The sequence below is a fragment of the Cryptomeria japonica genome, chromosome 3 (genome assembly GCF_030272615.1).
Source record: "Cryptomeria japonica chromosome 3, Sugi_1.0, whole genome shotgun sequence".
In the NCBI taxonomy this organism is placed as follows: domain Eukaryota; kingdom Viridiplantae; phylum Streptophyta; class Pinopsida; order Cupressales; family Cupressaceae; genus Cryptomeria; species Cryptomeria japonica.
In genome coordinates, this window is record NC_081407.1 from 892,993,324 (window position 1) to 893,000,175 (window position 6,852).

Sequence of the window (6,852 nt, forward strand, 5' to 3'; positions counted from 1 at the left end):
GTGAAGTTTGAAGAGGTGGTCTTGAATGGTGGTAAAATTTTAGGGTTGATAATAGGGTTTCTCACTCCCTCTTTGGGTGATATGGCCTCCAATATAGTTATTGTATCTACATATCTACCAAAAACCTATCCCTCTACGTTGGATAGACAAGGGTATCAATATCTCCTACTATATTTGAATCAACATATCACTATAGAGTAGAGTTGGATCCTCCAAAACATAATGCCTAAGTAGTAGGACCTTTCAAACACATAAGAATTCACTTTACTATATTCCAATGTTCTTTTCAAGGATTGTTCATATACTTGCTCACACCATCCAGTATATGTGCAATATCTGGTCTTGTACACACCATGACATACATCAAACTATAGACTATTGAAGAGCATGGAACCTTGGACATGTAGTCCATCTCCTCTTATTTCTTAGAATACACTTCCTTAGTTAATTTAGAATGACTAGGCAAAGGTGTACGAACTAGTTTTGCATCTTGTATTTGAAAAAAAGTCAACACCTTGTCTATGTAATCACTTGCAAACAATATTAACATTTGATTTTTTATATCTCTTGTTATTTTTCAGACCAAGGATTTATTTTTCTACACCCAAATCCTTCATAGCAAATTATTTTTCTAATTTATGCTTAAGTTTATTTATATGTCATATATTATATTTGGCACCAAGCATGACCTCGACATATAATAACAAGATAATATAACCACCATAATCCAATATCTTTAAATAAACATAGTGATCACAATGACATATGTTGTAACCTTATTCATTCATAAAACTATCAAATTTCAAATACCATTGTCATGGTGCTTACTTTAGGCCATACAATATCTTCTTTAACCTGCACAAGTCCTCATCACCTTTTACCTCATATCCCTATGGATGTTACATATAAATCTCTTTCTCCAAATCTCCATGAAGAAAATTTATCTTTACATCTAGTTTTTCAAGATGTAAGCCTTTTTTACCCACAAGACTTAGAATAGATATAATTGAAGTCAAAAATTTCATCAAAATATATACCATTATTCTGTGCATAACCTTTTAGCACAAGTTTGGCCTTACATATTTTCTTACCTCCATATTCTTCCTTTAGTCTATAAACCCATATGTTTGAAAATGCTCTTTTACCTTCAAATAATTGAACTAAGTCCCAAGTCTACTATTGTATCAAATATTCTATCTCATCTTTCATTTCTTGCTCACTTCTTTCTATTTTCTACCTATATTTCTTCTTCATAAGTTTTTAGTTCACCAAAATCAATCAACAAGACATAATACAATGAAGGAGACCATCATTCAAGGGGTCTACTTATTTTAGTAGATCTTCTGGCATGAGTTTGAGGTCCCTATTGTTGTTTTGGTTGTTAAATTTTTTATTTTATGGTACATTTAGAACTACATTTTTTGGGAATATTATCAAGCACCATATACTTCGTATTTTCTTTTTCTTTTTTCTTTCACTGAAACCAATATTTGTACATGACCTTTTCATTGAATATGACATGTCTAATCCTAATGATTTTATGATTTTCATAATCCCATAAATGATAAAAAAATCATTAACTCCATATTCAATAAAAGTACACTTCCTATATTTTGACTCAAGCTTTGTTTTGTTTTGTATGTCAATATAGACAAATGCTTCACAATCAAAGAAAATTAGAAATGAGTGGCTTACCTTTTTACAGATCCATGCCTCCTCTATTTATTAAGTAAACAATAGTATCTACAACATCTACCCAAAATCAAGTAATAGAAAATGTGCATGCAATATAATATTCCTTGCACACTCCATGATTGTTGTATTCATCCTTTCAAACACACCATTTTATTGTGGTGTTCCTAGAACAATTTTCTCTCTACAAATACCATAGCATGAATAGTAACTATGTAACTAATTGTTCTAGTATTCACCTCCACTATCTAATCTTAAACGCTTTAACTTATTGCCTACCTTATTGTTAACCAAAGCTTTCTATTTCTTAAAGATATCAAATACTTTAATCTTTTGGAAATGGAATAAACTCAAGACTTTTTGGTTGCATCATCAATAAAAGTAATATAATAATAAGTTGCCAAGAGATGCTACTTGAGCTGGTCTATATACATGTTAATGCACAAGCTCTGAATTTTCTATTTTCTTTTACTTTCCAACTCTATGAAATCTAACTATCTTTTATTTTCCACATAAACATAGTTTTCAAAAAAAATCTAGAAATCAACTTGCTTCAAACTTAGCAATAAATTCATTGAATGGAGATATTCAACCCCTTCACACTCATGTGCCCAAGCCTATTGATCCATAATATTGTATCTCTTCCTATGGAAACTAAGGAAATAGAAAAATTAAAATTATTAGTGCATAAATATAATGTACCTAAATTTTTCACTTTTACAATTGTAAGGGTGAGAAATATTAGGGTATTACCCAAAATGTAGTAAAACCACTAATATTTTTCTTAGGGATCATTACATTAAAGAGGGGTCAATCCAATAGATCTAGCCTCCATCCAACAAGCATAGGGCTGAGAATTTTGATTAGATTCATTGGTTGGAATTTGATTCCCTCTTTTTAAGTTGAATTGTGAAAATTCTTAAATTAGGGTAAATGTGTTGAAATTGAAGCAGTTATGCATAAAAAGTGAGCTACAGTTGTCAAACAAAGCCACAAACTTGGATCTGAGCAATATGTGAGTGTTCAGAAACATTCACAAAAGGTAATCCTAAATTATTGGGACTATAATGCCCATCGCTCTAGTCCTCCGAACTTTTTGCCGTCCAAAAAGGAACCTTATTCGTCTCTATGAATAATGTAGATTCTGAAAATTGTAGCTCCGCATCTATTCCTGTGCACAATAGAGAAGGGAAATTTATTGGGAATAGGGTTTTGCCTTAGGTCAAACCTTGGTTTTGGAATTAACCATGAAATACAATTGAAATGTAAATGAATTATTGTGATGGAAATGATTTCCTTTTGAGGGAAATGTTTGAAAATGTTTGAAACACTAATGATATACCTTTTTATGAAGATTTGTTTGCAATCACAAGGAATTAGGGTTTCATGTAGATAGCATTCATAAAACATAGAACATGAATATCATCTCCAATGCTTGAATCTTGACTTTACTTCTACTCCAATGCTTGAAAGAAGATTGATTACTTGTTCACTTGAATTTGAATGAATGCTTGAGGACTTGAATTTTCCAAATTGACTATAAAAATGAGGTAAATCTCCTTTTATACATGCTTGGTTGAAAAAAAAATTAATTTTCTAACATGAGCCGACATGGGATCGAGTTTCTCGCCTATTTTAAGTTACTATTGAGAGGCCCCAAAATGGGCCCTAATTAGGAGGACCAGAGAGAGGGCGCTCTGCTCCCTAAAGACCAAGGTGTCAATGCTCTAGTCCCTAAGGACTAGGGTGCTCGTGCTTTGGTCGCAGATGATTAGGGAACCATGCTCTAGTTCGAGCCAATTAGAGACACAAAATTTTGGGGGAGGAAGTGTAGGTGTTGAAAATATTGAGTTTGGTGCATGGTGTGAGCAAAATTATGGCTCCAATCAAGCCTCAGGGAACAAATGCCAAGGTGAGGGCCCAAATGAGGACAAAATTTTAAGAGAGTACAATTTAGGACACTACATTTAGTCCCCAATTTAGTGAGAGTATGAGACTAAGCATACTTTTTGTAAAGTACAAAGGTTTGCATTGAAAAGCTTTCATAAAGTCATCAAAGAGGCAAGATACACTAAGCCCTCAACAGACTTTAGGATCTTACTACTTTAATATTAAGATTAAAGAGACATTAAAAAGAGGAAAGAGAGAGGGAATCATGACTACTATCCTAGTAAGGTTCACTTACTATGAGTCGTGAAAATTAAAAATACCAAATTACAAAGAAAAAGGCTCAGTTTGCAAAGTAACTTGAGTATTGAGATATGTGATAATGTGTGCATAAAGTGAAAGATTGAGCGGAGTGTATGCCGACACATTAAATTGATTGCATAGACCTTATTGGGAGCAATTTCTTTAAGGTAGGATGCATCCAAAGATAAGCATGTTACCACAATGATATATCCCTAAGAAAGGACAAATCAAAGGATAATGGTCACAAAACATAAAACACATAAGGGATCCATTAACTTTGGGGTCAGTATGCTCTTATGATAAATAATGTATATCAAGTATATATTTTCATTGAATTAACCTCATCCCTCAAAGGTATTGGAACCACAAGCACACTAGAAGAAGGGAACATGTGTCTTTTGAGTCAACATGGAAGAGACCAAAAGTGATCTCAACACTTTGCATTGTCACCAAGTAGATAACACAAGGGACAACAAATAGAAGAATAGAGATACAAATAGAAGAATGCCACAACCAAAAGAGTAAGAGATGAGAGAGAGAGAATCTATGACATGAATAAAGATAATCAAGCAAATTATCCACCTCCCAATCTTCCTGAACATTGTTTTGGGAAGGTAGACAAGATGCAAGAGGACAAACTTCAAACACAGTTGATGGAGCTACTACAAGTTCTAAAATAAGACCATTCTCTAATGATGAGTCACTTTGTCTATTACTAGGAGCTAAAATCAATGCTTTTGAAAATTGTTTACATAAATAATTGACAATATCAACAATAGCATATTCATTGTTAGGATTATTATCATCAACATTGTTATCATGAACATCATTTAATAAAAATAGGATCTTTAATACAAATATAACATGAACCATCATCTTCCTTAAGAGTCTTTAATCTTGGTAAATTAGGTTGAATTTCCTCCCTAGGGTTAGGCAAAGCCTAGACAAATGGGACTAAGTCAACATTTGGTGTCTTCAGGGAGGAAATGGGTTGAGAATAAAGTTCATGAGCCTTAACACAACATATTATTCAGTGTTCTCTCACACAATGGTTTCTTTTAGTTTTAGATGAGGGTTGTGAAGGTTTAGGATCAATATAAATAGGGTTCTTTTCTTCCTTTCAAGAGATCCAATTATGAGGGAATTTTAAACATATATGAATAGTATAATGGATCACTATGGAAAGAGAGCCAAAGATGTCCCAACTTCACACAAAATTGATCCAATGGAGGAATGATAGAAAAAGTCACATATAAGCTCTTAGTACCAACCTCAATGGGAAGAGTAACAGAACCAAGTGTAGGGAAAAATAAAACTTCATACACCTTAGCCACTACATCAGATTTATCATATATTACTCAATGTAATTATAAAGTATAAAAATAATCTATAGTGATCATGTTCACAATACATGCTCAGATCAATGAGAACCCCTCGTGAGAGTTTGTCTTTGATATTTGTAGTGATATATAGTGGGCCATCAGGTGCAACAATAGTCTCACTAGGATCAAAGGTAATGCATCTAGGTCCTAAGGAGGTGTAGTTTTATCAACAAGGTTCACCACATTATTAGACTTAAGGCCAATGCCATTGGGAGAATATGCAAGAGGCTCAGACTCAATCATATTAGTAGAATGGGTAAGCAAAAGGAATAGTAAATATTTGAAGGTTTTGATTAGGAGGAGCTACGAATTTGTTTCCTTTGTCATTCATACCAGCTATGGATATGGTATTGTTATCAATAAAGCCTTGAATCCTACACTTTTCAGTTATCAATAATGTATAACACTTCTCAGTAACATGACCAAGTTGATGTTGAAATTGGCAAAAGGCTTTGGGATCATGATAAAGTGGCAAAGTTTTGGAGGTATCAATTGTCTTGATGGGAGGATGTTTCAACATATTTTTTATTTATCAATTGTGTCATTATATTAGGCAAAGACTTAGAAAGAGGAGTAAATTCCTTTCTAAACTATGTTGGAAATAATGAACACTGAGAGGGGGGTGAAACAATGTTCTATAAAACAAAATTTAACTTGTTCTTTTAAGCACTTAACAAAATTTAATCAAGAGAAGGATACAATAACAAAAGAACAACAACCACAAAATCATTACATGACAATTTTGTACATGGAAACCACAATGGGGATGAACCCATAAAATAAGTATACTTTGTTAAAAGTATTACAATGGGAACACACATGCATTCAAGCTCACTACTCGAAAGGAGGCTCACTACCTATAGGATCATTAACAAAAGATTACATAAATGTTTGAGCTAGAAAACAACATCTATAAATGCCAAAATACAGTTCCGATTAAGCACAATATAGAGATTTCATACACTTCATCTCTCACTACTCTATTACATTTCTCTATTATGTTCTGGAGCACAAGTCTATATCCTATGCACATGAGACTACACACAATCAATCACTAGCACCTTTTGCCTTCCCCAAAATGATCAAAAAAATCTGTCATATATATCCACAACAAGAGATTAGATCAACTACTTGTCAGCTCAAGAAGACTTAGAACATTATTCAAACGTGTATGACCAATTAGTGGAAATCAAGCTCCAATGCTTATGTGGACCAAAACTAATTGTTCACACATTTACTCAAATGTCAGCCAAACATCTTGGATCATAAAACTAATCACTAGAACCATTCCCCTTAATCCGCATAATGATTATCCATACAAGTCGTTGGTTCTACATTTTCAAACCAAAAATTGGTACTCGGAAGCTTCTATTACACACCAATCATCACCGGAGACCAAAAATATGGAATAGGGTAGTCCAGACATCCATCAAGCTTCCCTCAAATCTGCAACACAAAATGTTAACCTAAGAAGAAGTACCGACCCGAATACTGAACAATATCAAATGCTCTATTCTTAGCTTGCCAGACTTGAGTAGATCTCCAATCTGACTTTTGGTATGATCAAATAATGAAATGCATATGGATG